Below are 14,413 nucleotides of genomic sequence, written 5' to 3'. Positions count from 1 at the left end.
AGAATTGCTCTGGACCCCGTTCTGCTGAGATCTATGGGTGGCAGTGCGAAACTACATTCTCTCTTTAAACAAAATTTAAGCATTTTTAAATAAAAATTTACAGATTTCTAGCTATCTAAGACCACTTAAAGTCATTACAAGCAATATTTTCTATCTAAATGGCTAGGGAGATGGTAGTTTATGTACCTTTAATCTCATGCAGCAACTAGCATGGAACCTAGTGTATTGTAGGTGCTCAATAAATATTGGTTCAGTGAATGATGAAAATGTTAATTGACCCATTTAAGTCTCAAATTTTCAGGCTAATCAGGAATGGAGTATTTCCAAAGAGATTAGAACACTTTTAATTATTAGAATACTTTTTATCTTTTTTTTTTTAAGATTTTATTTATTTGAGAGACAGAGATCACAAGTAGGCAGAGAGGCAGGCAGAGAAAGAGGGGGAAGCAGGCTCCCCGCTGAGCAGAGAGCCCAATACGGGGCTCGATGCCAGGACCCTGGGATCATGACCTGAGCTGAAGGCAGAGGCTTTAACCCACTGAGCCACTCAGGCGCCCCCAGAACACTTTTTAGGTGACATAAAATTCTCTAAACTTCAAAATTACTTAGAGAAAGAATAACACATGTTGAAAGTATTTTTCTCAAGTTATGTGTTAAATACTGTTATGGTAAAAAGTTGGAGGTTGCCTGGGTGGTATAGTCAGTTAAGTGTCCCTCCCACTCTTGGTTTTGGCTCAGGTCTGATCTCACTGTCTTGAGATCAAACCCCTGTGAGGAGTCTGTTTGGGTTTCTTTCTTCCTCTTCCCCAGCCCCTCCCTACTGTGCACTCTCTCTCTCTCTCTAACTGAAATAAATTAATCTTATTGTTTTAAAAGAAAAGTCATTATAAGCAATCTTACTTTATGGTCATTAAAAAATAAATGAGGCTTCATCTTCTGTGATGCATCTAGGCTGAGTGCCCTATTATCTGTGTAGGCCTACAGAATCACCTTACTGAGAGAATCCAGGCATAGCCAAGAACCCTTGGAGGAAGAGTTTCTCTGTAACCACATTTTCTCTGAGTTCTAGCTTCCCTGAAGAAATAGGTGTCTGACATTTTATGAGACAAATTTTCTCAATAGGGTTCATGTAAAGTAGGATTTCTCTGCTACTAGCTTTATTAAGCTTCCTGGACACTTTGGGGGAAGAATTCTACATATCCTGTAGTCATTTTATTATTCCATAGCTTCTCCTAAAACCAGGCATATTAAGGAAAGTTTTGAGACACAGAGTTTATGAGGCTTGATTCGAAGTACATAGAAGAATTTGGAAAGAAGTTTTAGGACACTAATGACAAACTTCATCTAGTTCCTAACTTCACTTGGTGCTGTTTTTAAATGGAAACTTGTAATAGTTTATAGTAGTTCCTCAGGTGTCTTGGATCACTGGACATATGTCAAGCTATTAAATATTTTTCCATTTGTCATGGGACAATAGTTAACTCTCTTTGTAGGAGCATCCGCCATCTTGGAACTGAAGGTTCTAGGCATTAGACCAGCTAAAAGAGTTCAGGAAAAGAAAATGCCTTTTTTTTTTTTTTAAGTGATACCTTAAAGAACTTTTATTTATTTATTTTTTAAAGATTTTACTTATCTACTTGAGAGAGAAAGAGTTTGAGTGCAGGAAGGGGCAGAGGGAGAAGGAAAGGGTGAAGCAGACTCTTTGCAGGACCCTGGGATCATGACTTGAGCTGAAGGCAGACACTTAACTCACTGAGCCATCCAGGCGCCCCCAACATTTAATGATGAAATCCTAAAATTGATGAAGATTCTTTTGGACATGTGAAAAAAGTTCAATTCAAATTACCTTGGGCAGAAAGGAAATGCGATGACTCTAATAGCTACAATAGCTCACATGCCTGAAGGAATTGCTGCTGAACGAACTAGAACCTCACATCCTGGAAAGGGTCTTTGTACCTCTGGACTCTCTTATTCTAGTGAACTTTTATCTCTGCTAGGTCTCTGTTAGGTCTCTGGTCTCTGTTAGGCTTTGTTCTACATACAAGCCCTTTTCAAATCATGGGGAAGATGCCTGGTGACTTCCCCCGAGTCCTACCTTCCAGACTTAGCAATCCAAGCTTAGTAAGAACCCTCTCTGCCAGTCCAGCTCCAAAAAAGGCCTCTGGTCTTCATTACATCCTGTGCTTAAATACTGTTATAAAAAACCCTTCTCTTACCAGAGTGACGGGGCACTATAGTTTGGTAGTTTTGGCTCGTGCTTTCTTGAGCCTTTCACTTACGTATTATTCGGAAGCACCCTGAGAAGGAGGCTTATAATTTAGAAGGGCTGCGATTAGGATAAGGAGGAAGGCAGGGTCATGCAAATCCAGGGTTAGATCCTGTCTTTTTAAAAATTGTGGTACTTTGTTCAGAAGTCTCTGGGGGCGAAGAGGATATAGAAGATGTAAAAGTCATAGATGCGACTTGTTAGGGTTTAAAACTGTTGATTTGATACTCTTTTCCTCCGTCTGAATTTGGTTGAGAGCTCAGCATGGTTAGGGAGATACAGATTGAAAGATTTAAAGCCATTGCCCCCCCCCAACCCCATGAAGCTTTTGGGGAAAGTGGTTTAGAAATGATTCATTGACACTTTTCCACATCTGCCCCTCTCCCATTGGATGATAACCCTTGGGACAGCACACTTCAAGGGCAGGAAGTTGTGGTGTTTAGACGAGTTCCATTTGCCTGGATCCCTGGTTTGCATTGGTTCAGGGCATCAGGAAAGAAAATCCCTGATCTTCATTCTTTATAGAACTCCATAAATTACCACCACCCACCAGGCAAGTCAGTTACTCCTAATTTGTAGAAAGAAAATGGGGCAAGGGGTGAGGCATACTACCAGAGGTCTCTGCCTGAAAACAAGAAGGAGTCAGGGAGAAAAGTTTCCACTAATAATGACTTGAAAGCACGTAGTCTTTATTTACTTACAACATTTGAAAGTCCGATTTTCTTCAAATAAAATTGGGTCTGTGGGTTGACTCTGGATGAAGGCTGGCATTTATACTCTTGCTTCCAGAAATGCTACACAACTGAACTTATCCACTTCCTAGCTATTGTCAAGGTTATAAAAAGCTGGTGACTACTAAGTGCCTATTATATGAAATTATTCAGTGTTTAACTCTGGTATGGAATCTCCTCCCAAAGTATCTTAAAATCCAGTGCAGAGGGGGTATTTGTGACACTAGATGAGTCATGTCAAGAGCTCATTCACTGCTCTGAACCTGAGAAAGGAGAAATTAAAGCAGAAGAGGCAGTACTGAGGGAGTCTTCATGAGGGGGTGATTCACTTGAGTGAGCCCTTGAAAGAGGATTCCAAGCAAAGAGAGCAGCATGAGTAAAGTTACACAGCTTGGAATAGACACAGAATGTTTGGGAACTGATAGGACATTTGACTGGTTGTGAACCTAGTGGAAGAAAGTTAGCAAGGCAAATTACCAAACACATTAAGCACTTCTTGTGAACCAAACTTTATGGAGCTTTTCATATATCATTTGATTTGATCCTGGCACAGTAGGGACTAGCTCATTTCTTCAGTGAAGAAGCTGAAACTTGTAGAGGTTAAGCAATGTTTCCTGATCACATAGATAATATTCAAGACCCAGGAATAACATGCAGATCTACTTGACTTCAGTTTTCATGCTCTCAACTTTTGCAACGTGGTGAAGCCAAGGATAGGAAGGCTGGGTAGAGACAGGCTAAGGAATCTGTCTTTAGGTTTGCTCAGTTGCTCGTGAGGAGGGAGAATGCAAAAAGAGATTGCCGTAAGGCAGGTTTGGTGCACATGTGTTGCAAAAAATTTGCCCACACATTGAATATTTATTTTGAATCACCCTCACTGTACATTCATAGCATAAGGTATGGATAAAGGACATGAATACAGCAAACACAAGGCTTTAGCTTGTATTTTTTTGTCTCATGTAAGAGAGACAAGCCAGTAATCTCCTGGGTGGCTCAGTGGGTTGAGCCACTGCCTTCGGCTCGGGTCGTGATCTCAGGGTCCTGGGATCGAGTCCCGCATCGGGCTCTCTGCTCAGCAGGGAGCCTGCTTCCCTCTCTCTCTCTCTGCCTGCCTCTCTGTCTACTTGTGATCTCTCTCTGTCAAATAAATAAATAAAAATCTTTAAAAAAAAAAAAAGAAAAGAAAAAAAAAGAGAGAGACAAGCCAGTAATCAGCTGCTAAACACAGTACAAAATTAAGTCACTTAGAGAACACACACGGTGGCAGAAGCAGAGTCAGGTAAGGGCTTTGTGCTTTTACACAGAAATGGGAACTATTTGTTGAAATAACCTCTCATTTTCAACACAATTTCTATTTTTACCCCTAATTCAACTAGATTAGCTAGTGTTCACCACTAGATGTCACTGTAAGACTAAAATTCAATGCCTTGACTTGGCACTGCCCTATGGCACCTCCACCTGTTTATTTTTCAGGGAATAAGTGGATTAAAAAGTATTAAGAAGGGATACATTTAAGGGGGGGGTGCTGTTAAAAAGTGAATGATTTGATCTTTAATATATATTTTATTCTACCACATTACTTTTGGAAAACAAAATTATATCACAGGAAAAGCAACTCCTGGTTAAGTATCTATTTAGGGCTAACATTTCAAATTAATTTTGGTTTGAAAATGTATTCATTCACCCAAAAGTAGGATTGTAGTTTTAGACATACACTTTGGTGTGCTTGTTTGAGATGGTATTTTAAATTGTGGTTTTAATGAAAAGAAAGCAGACGTTAGACAGTGTCCTGTGACTACTGCTATCCACATTTGTGAAAACAGTGTATCTCCAGAGTGATAAGGTGTTGGCGAGATGTTCTTTTGATTTTGCAGTCTCGGTGAGTTTAAAAGAAAGTAGCTCAGCTGCCTTTATGAATGCCATTTTATTCAGAGGTATCTTGCTTTGTTAAATTTCACAGAATTTCATTGCCTAAATTACATGATCAATAGGAATGCGTCTTTATTTTCCTCCCTTCTCTGTCATAGGCCTTGCATTAACACATAGATGTTGTTTAGGATAAAATATTCAGCATTTTGGATTTCTGATTTCACTTTTTAATATTTCAGAGTCTTAATATTTCCTGCCATCATTTCCTTCATGGTACTGGTTTTATCATATTTCATCCCTTCTCAGATTTAGGAATCTCTTCCGTCCTTCCTTCCTTTGCCTGGATTCTTTGCTGGCCACCTCTCTGGTGGCTGGCAGAACAAGTCCATCACAATGGCCTCTCTGCTGGATCCAGGCTGGCCATGCTCACTGATGTGAGTGCTTCCTTTTCCTTAGGCACTCTTCTAAATTTAGTTTGTCATGTAGTCTTATCCTTTTCTTACGAGTTTTCTTTCATAGCATCTGTCATTAACCTTTGACGACAATAAAGAACTGATAAAAATAACAATAGTTTACTTCCCCCATTTAACTTGCATGTCATGTTTGTGATTATGTGACACCAAAGTAACTGGCTGACAATGTGAGATGACCAGTGGTTAGTTTTTACAACTTCTGATCACTTACTTGGATTGATACTTATTCCCGGTGAAAAGACTGCATATTTGGATTCATGTGGAATTAGTCTTTTCCTACAGTTTCCCAATTTTTTACTGTTCCTACCCACTTGTTATTTCATCCAGCTATTTCCTACTGCCTTGAGGGGAGTTTCTACCTTATGGTTCTGAATTTTAGGGATTACACAAAGACACAAGATGATGAGAACAAGGTTTCTCATCAAGGTTTTTCTTTCTTTTTTTTTTTTTTAATTTAAAGATTTGTTTTATTCCTTTTTTAGAGAGAGCAAGAGAGCAGGGGAAGGGTCAGAGGGAGGGAGAGAATCTCAAGCAGATTGCATGCTGAGCTTGGAGCCTTTCGTGGGACTAGATCCTAGGATCTTGAGATCATGACCTGCCTTGAGGCAAAACCCAGAGTTGGCTGCTTAACTCATGGATCCACCCAGCCACCTCTCAGGGTAGTTTTTTAAGTCTGCTATTAAACAGCATTTTCTATTTTGCAAGCAGACATAGGAGGAAGACCGTATGCCTGAGATTTAGATATAGGTTAATTCCTTTCCTCTTTTTTGAAAACTTCACTTTGTGCAGAAAGGCTACATTAAAAATCTTTCCTCCATATATTCTATATACAAAAGTTCTATAGAGATGACACATGAATTATGCCATTTCTCTTTATTAAGGACACAGTAAATGAATGTTGGCATTCGGCTGCCAACAGAGTTGGTGGAGGTTTTTTTTTTGTTTTGTTTTGTTTTTTATCTGCGGAGTTATTTAGCAGGAACAAGACTCATCACCCCAAATCTGACTTCTGCAACATAAGGATACACTGTTTTTCTTAGTCCTGGAGACCTCATCTGGGCTGGCATCCTGCTTTTCTTACGTGTGGCCAATGCTGGCTTGTTAGTGAGCCTGCTACTTGATTATCTGTTACTCAGCCTGAAACTGCCTGCTTCTTTCTACAGTAGGAAATAGGTTTTGAATGTTTTATCAATAATCAAATAACCAATATGCGGAGTATATGGAACACAAGGAAAGCAATAATCAAATACTCCATGGTTCTGTGGAATGCAGCTAGGAAACATGAAAGATATGACTGACAGGCTACTAAAGAGAAATAATTAAAAAGGCACAAAGTAAAGCCAGTTATTAAATCTTCTTTAGACACCTTAGAGCAAAACAGACCAATTACAATTTTTTGTTTGAATGAATCCATCTAGTAGAAACTCTTGTCAACATGGGGGAAATCTAGGTCATTGTTGCTCAAAGTGTGGCCCACAGAACAGCAGCATCAGAGTCAGTGAGGTCCCTTGAGAAAAAAGACTCTCAGACTCCATTCTAGATCTACTAAATCAGAAGTTGCTGCTTAGGAGGACCTCCAGGTGATTCTCCTGCGCATGATGGTTTCAGAAACACTGCTGTGGGTCATGGTTAGAATTAAGAATTAAAGTAACAGGGGTGCCTGGGTGGCTCAGTGGGTTAAGCCACTGCTTTCGGCTCAGGTCATGATCTCAGGGTCTTGGGATCGAGTCCCACATGGGGCTCTCTGCTCAGCAGGGAGCCTGCTTCCCTCTCTCTCTCTCTGCCTGCCTCTCAATCTACTTGCGATTTCTCTCTGTCAAATAAATACATAAAATCTTAAAAAAAAAAAAAGAATTAAAGTAACAGATAAATTACTTTATCTGTTACATTCAGTTGCATCGCTTTGAATGCTGGAGTCCTTCCCTTTCTTTCTCTTCTTCCTCCATCTTTTTCCTTATTTTCATAAAACATTAGGGAGAATATGGTTAAAGAAAAAAGTCTCAAAAATTGTTTGAGACAACAACAACAACAAAGGGAAAAACTTGAACTTTTCCCAATTCCAACTTGCGATTCATTTGAAGGGAAAACAGAAAATAGCTCCAAGTGGTTTGACTGGCTGTTGTATTACTTGGACATTATTCTGTATAAGACTTTGTTCACCAAATAAACAATGATACAAAACCCCCCCTCTAAATTAATATTCCTTAAGTTCTTATTGTGTTTTCTGTCCCTTCCAACTGTGAAATGACTTCTTTTTTTCAGCCTCTTGCTCCCAGACCTCACCGCGCTCGCCCCGTGTTCCAGCTGGTAACAGTTTATGGAGCATGTTGCAGTGTTAATACCTTGTTAATGTGGTTTCAGCTGTTCGCTCTTTGAGACATCAATGTCAGGACTGTTTTATCATAAACCCTTTACGGAGAGGGTAAATCTGGGATGTGCGGAGTTTGTACCTCGCCACACTGCAGGAAGCCGTAAAACTACGGACATCTCGTCCCATGATGCCGTTTAGTTGGCTGGGTAAGTGATTGGAACTATTCTGCTTCCAGTCAAATAATTAGGACAATTTTAAAATTTATTTAAAATTATTAGTGGGCTAAGCATAGCATCATCGGGCTCACCTGATATTTTAAAATTTAGTGTAGTCAGGCATAGGGATGAAAGATGGGATGAATATTATGACCTTTATTTTTTTTTTAATATTTACTTTATTTTTTTTTTTATTTCCAGCATAACAGTATTCATTATTTTTGCACCACACCCCGTGCTCCATGCAATCCGTGCCCTCTATAATACCCACCACCTGGTACCCCAACCTCCCACCCCCCGTCCCTTCAAAACCCTCAGATTGTTTTTCAGAGTCCATAGTCTCTCATGGTTCACCTCCCCTTCCAATTTCCCCCAACTCCCTTCTCCACTCTAAGTCCCCATGTCCTCCATGCTATTTGTTATGCTCCACAAATAAGTGAAACCATATGATAATTGACTCTCTCTGCTTGACTTATTTCACTCAGCATAATCTCTTCCAGTCCCGTCCATGTTGCTACAAAAGTTGGGTATTCATCCTTTCTGATGGAGGCATAATACTCTATCCCCAGGGGTACAGGTCTGTGAATCACCAGGTTTACACACTTCACAGCACTCACCAAAGCACATACCCTCCCCAATGTCCATAATCCCACCCCCTTCTCCCAAACCCCCTCCCCCCAGCAACCCTCAGTTTGTTTTGTGAGATTAAAAGTCACTTATGGTTTGTCTCCCTCCCAATCCCATCTTGTTTCCTTTATTCTTCTCCTACCCACTTAAGCCCCCATGTTGCATCACCACTTCCTCATATCAAGGAGATCATATGATAGTTGTCTTTCTCTGCTTGACTTATTTCGCTAAGCATGATACGCTCTAGTTCCATCCATGTTGTCGCAAATGGCAAGATTTCATTTCTTTTGATGGCTGCATAGTATTCCATTGTGTATATATACCACATCTTCTTGATCCATTCATCTGTTGATGGACATCTAGGTTCTTTCCATAGTTTGGCTATTGTGGACATTGCTGCTATAAACATTCGGGTGCACGTGCCCCTTTGGATCACTACGTTTGTATCCTTAGGGTAAATACCCAATAGTGCAATTGCTGGGTCATAGGGCAGTTCTATTTTCAACATTTTGAGGAACCTCCATGCTGTTTTCCAGAGTGGCTGCACCAGCTTGCATTCCCACCAACAGTGTAGGAGGGTTCCCCTTTCTCCGCATCCTCGCCAGCATCTGTCATTTCCTGACTTGTTTATTTTAGCCATTCTGACTGGTGTGAGGTGGTATCTCATTGTGGTTTTGATTTGTATTTCCCTGATGCCGAGTGATATGGAGCACTTTTTCATGTGTCTGTTGGCCATCTGGATGTCTTCTTTGCAGAAATGTCTGTTCATGTCCTCTGCCCATTTCTTGATTGGATTATTTGTTCTTTGGGTGTTGAGTTTGCTAAGTTCTTTATAGATTCTGGACACTAGTCCTTTATCTGATATGTCATTTGCAAATATCTTCTCCCATTCTGTCAGTTGTCTTTTGATTTTGTTAACCGTTTCCTTTGCTGTGCAAAAGCTTTTGATCTTGATGAAATCCCAATAGTTCATTTTTGCCCTTGCTTCCCTTGCCTTTTGCGTTGTTCCTAGGAAGATGTTGCTGCGGTTGAGGTCAAAGAGGTTGCTGCCTGTGTTCTCCTCAAGGATTTTGATGGATTCCTTTCGCACATTGAGGTCCTTCATCCATTTTGAGTCTATTTTTGTGTGTGGTGTAAGGAAATGGTCCAATTTCATTTTTCTGCATGTGGCTGTCCAATTTTCCCAGCACCATTTATTGAAGAGGCTGTCTTTTTGCCATTGGACATTCTTTCCTGCTTTGTCGAAGATTAGTTGACCATAGAGTTGAGGGTCTATTTCTGGGCTCTCTATTCTGTTCCATTGATCTATGTGTCTGTTTTTGTGCCAGTACCATGCTGTCTTGATGACGACAGCTTTGTAATAGAGCTTGAAGTCTGGAATTGTGATGCCACCAACGTTGGCTTTCTTTTTCAATATCCCTTTGGCTATTCGAGGTCTTTTCTGGTTCCATATAAATTTTAGCATTATTTGTTCCATTTCTTTGAAAAAGATGGATGGTACTTTGATAGGAATTGCATTAAATGTGTAGATTGCTTTAGGTAGCATAGACATTTTCACAATATTTATTCTTCCAATCCAGGAACATGGAACATTTTTCCATTTCGTTGTGTCTTCCTCAATTTCTTTCATGAGTACTTTATAGTTTTCTGAGTATAGATTCTGTGTCTCTTTGGTTAGGTTTATTCCTAGGTATCTTATGGTTTTGGGTGCAATTGTAAATGGGATTGACTCCTTAATTTCTCTTTCTTCTGTCTTGCTGTTGGTGTAGAGAAATGCAACTGATTTCTGTGCATTGATTTTATATCCTGACACTTTACTGAATTCCTGTATAAGTTCTAGCAGTTTTGGAGTGGAGTCTTTTGGGTTTTCCACATATAGTATCATATCATCTGCGAAGAGTGATAATTTGACTTCTTCTTTGCCGATTTGGATGCCTTTAATTTCCTTTTGTTGTCTGATTGCTGAGGCTAGGACCTCTAGTACTATGTTGAATAGCAGTGGTGATAATGGACATCCCTGCCGTGTTCCTGACCTTAGCGGAAAAACTTTCAGTTTTTCTCCATTGAGAATGATATTTGCGGTGGGTTTTTCATAGATGGCTTTGATGATATTGAGGTATGTGCCCTCTATCCCTACACTTTGAAGAGTTTTGATCAGGAAGGGATGCTGTACTTTGTCAAATGCTTTTTCAGCATCTATTGAGAGTATCATATGGTTCTTGTTCTTTCTTTTATTGATGTGTTGTATCACATTGACTGATTTGCGGATGTTGAACCAACCTTGCAGCCCTGGAATAAATCCCACTTGGTCGTGGTGAATAATCTTTTTAATGTACTGTTGAATCCTATTGGCTAGTATTTTGTTGAGTATTTTCGCATCTGTGTTCATCAAGGATATCGGTCTATAGCTCTCTTTTTTGGTGGGATCCTTGTCTGGTTTTGGGATCAAGGTGATGCTGGCCTCATAAAATGAGTTTGGAAGTTTTCCTTCCATTTCTATTTTTTGGAACAGTTTCAGGAGAATAGGAATTAGTTCTTCTTTAAATGTTTGGTAGAATTCCCCCGGGAAGCCGTCTGGCCCTGGGCTTTTGTTTGTTTGGAGATTTTTAATGACTGTTTCAATCTCCTTACTGGTTATGGGTCTGTTCAGGCTTTCTATTTCTTCCTGGTTCAGTTGTGGTAGTTTATATGTTTCTAGGAATGCATCCATTTCTTCCAGATTGTCAAATTTATTGGCGTAGAGTTGCTCATAGTATGTTCTTATAATAGTTTGTATTTCTTTGGTGTTAGTTGTGATCTCTCCTCTTTCATTCATGATTTTATTTATTTGGGTCCTTTCTCTTTTCTTTTTGATAAGTCGGGCCAGGGGTTTATCAATTTTATTAATTCTTTCAAAGAACCAGCTCCTAGTTTCGTTGATTTGTTCTATTGTTTTTTTGGTTTCTATTTCATTGATTTCTGCTCTGATCTTTATGATTTCTCTTCTCCTGCTGGGCTTAGGGTTTCTTTCTTGTTCTTTCTCCAGCTCCTTTAGGTGTAGGGTTAGGTTGTGTACCTGAGACCTTTCTTGTTTCTTGAGAAAGGCTTGTACCGCTATATATTTTCCTCTCAGGACTGCCTTTGTTGTGTCCCACAGATTTTGAACCGTTGTATTTTCATTATCATTTGTTTCCATGATTTTCTTCAATTCTTCTTTAATTTCCCGGTTGACCCATTCATTCTTTAGAAGGATGCTGTTTAGTCTCCATGTATTTGGGTTCTTTCCAAACTTCCTTTTGTGGTTGAGTTCTAGCTTTAGAGCATTGTGGTCTGAAAATATGCAGGGAATGATCCCAATCTTTTGATACCGGTTGAGTCCTGATTTAGGACCGAGGATGTGATCTATTCTGGAGAATGTTCCATGTGCACTAGAGAAGAATGTGTATTCTGTTGCTTTGGGATGAAATATTCTGAATATATCTGTGATGTCCATCTGGTCCAGTGTGTCGTTTAAGGCCTTTATTTCCTTGCTGATCTTTTGCTTGGATGATCTGTCCATTTCAGTGAGGGGAGTGTTAAAGTCCCCTACTATTATTGTATTATTGTTGATGTGTTTCTTTGATTTTGTTATTAATTGGTTTATATAGTTGGCTGCTCCCACGTTGGGGGCATAGATATTTAAAATTGTTAAATCTTCTTGTTGGACAGACCCTTTGAGTATGATATAGTGTCCTTCCTCATCTCTTATTATAGTCTTTGGCTTAAAATCTAATTGATCTGATATAAGGATTGCCACTCCTGCTTTCTTCTGATGTCCATTAGCATGGTAAATTCTTTTCCACCCCCTCACTTTAAATCTGGAGGTGTCTTCGGGCTTAAAATGAGTTTCTTGGAGGCAACATATAGATGGGTTTTGTTTTTTTATCCATTCTGATACCCTGTGTCTTTTGACAGGGGCATTTAGCCCATTAACATTCAGGGTAACTATTGAGAGATATGAATTTAGTGCCATTGTATTGCCTGTAAGTTGACTGTTACTGTATATGGTCTCTGTTCCTTTCTGATCTACCACTTGTAGGCTCTCTCTTTGCTTAGAGGACCCCTTTCAATATTTCCTGTAGAGCTGGTTTGGTATTTGCAAATTCTTTCAGTTTTTGTTTGTCCTGAAAGCTTTTAATCTCTCCTTCTATTTTCAATGATAGCCTAGCTGGATATAGTATTCTTGGCTGCATGTTTTTCTCGTTTAGTGCTCTGAAAATATCATGCCAGCTCTTTCTGGCCTGCCAGGTCTCTGTGGATAAGTCAGCTGCCAATCTAATATTTTTACCATTGTATGTTACAGACTTCTTTTCCCGGGCTGCTTTCAGGATTTTCTCTTTGTCACTGAGACTTGTAAATTTTACTATTAGGTGACGGGGTGTGGGCCTATTCCTATTGATTTTGAGGGGCGTTCTCTGAACCTCCTGAATTTTGATGCTCGTTCCCTTTGCCATATTGGGGAAATTCTCCCCAATAATTCTCTCCAGTATACCTTCTGCTCCCCTCTCTCTTTCTTCTTCTTCTGGAATCCCAATTATTCTAATGTTGTTTCGTCTTATGGTGTCACTTATCTCTCGAATTCTCCCCTCGTGGTCCAGTAGCTGTTTGTCCCTCTTTTGCTCAGCTTCTTTATTCTCTGTCATTTGGTCTTCTATATCACTAATTCTTTCTTCTGCCTCATTTATCCTAGCAGTGAGAGCCTCCATTTTTGATTGCACTTCATTAATAGCTTTTTTTATTTCAACTTGGTTAGATTTTAGTTCTTTTATTTCTCCAGAAAGGGCTTTTATATCTCTCGAGAGGGTTTCTCTAATATCTTCCATGCCTTTTTCGAGCCCGGCTAGAACCTTGAGAATTGTCATTCTGAACTCTAGATCTGACATATTACCAATGTCTGTATTGATTAGGTCCCTAGCCTTCGGTACTGCCTCTTGTTCTTTTTTTTGTGTTGAATTTTTCCGTCTTGTCATTTTTGTCCAGATAAGAGTATATGAAGGGGCAAGTAAAATACTAAAAGGGTGGCAACAACCCCAGGAAAAAATGCTTTAACCAAATTAGAAGAGATCCAAAATCGTGAGGGGGGAGAAAGGGGATAAAAAGAGGTTCAAAAAGGAAGAAAGAAAAAAAAAAAAAAAAGAAAGAAAAAGAAAAAAGAAAAGAAAAGAATTAAAAAAAAAAAAAAGGAAAACACCTAAGAAAAATGTAAAAAAGAAAAAATATATATATTAGATAAACTAGTAAAAAATCATTAAAAAAGAAAAAGGTAACAGTTAAAAAAAAAAAAAATTTTACCCGAAGGCGAGAAAAAAAAAAAAAAATGAAAAAGAAAAAAAATTAAATTAACTGCAAGACTAAAAAAAAATCACAGGGAAAAAGCCATGAGTTCCGTGCTTGGCTTTCTCCTCCTCCGAATTCTGCTGCTCTCCTTGGTATTGAAACCGCACTCCTTGGTAGGTGAACTTGGTCTCGGCTGGATTTCTTGTTGATCTTCTGGGGGAGGGGCCTGTTGTAGTGATTCTCAAGTGTCTTTGCCCCAGGCGGAATTACACCGCCCTTACCCGGGGCCGGGGTGAGTAATCCGCTCGGGTTTGCTTTCAGGAGCTTTTGTTCCCTGAGCGCTTTCCGTAGAGTTCCGGAGGACGGGAATACAAATGGCGGCCTCCTGGTCTTCGGCCCGGAGGAGCCGAGAGCCCAGGGCCCCACTCCTCAGTGCGCCTCAGAGAACAGCGCCCAGTTACTCCCGTCTGCCTGACCTCCGGCCGCGCTCCGAGCTCTCCGAGCCTGCGACCAGTTCAAGGTAACACCGAGCTGTGAGCTTACTGTCAGCTCTGTCTCTGTAGCCGGCTTTCCCGTTCCAATACCCGCAAGGTCTGCGACACTCAGACACCCCTGATCCTTCTGTG

This window comes from Mustela erminea, chromosome 3 (assembly GCF_009829155.1).
Source record: "Mustela erminea isolate mMusErm1 chromosome 3, mMusErm1.Pri, whole genome shotgun sequence".
NCBI lineage: Eukaryota > Metazoa > Chordata > Mammalia > Carnivora > Mustelidae > Mustela > Mustela erminea.
Note: the sequence above shows the minus strand (reverse complement) of the source record.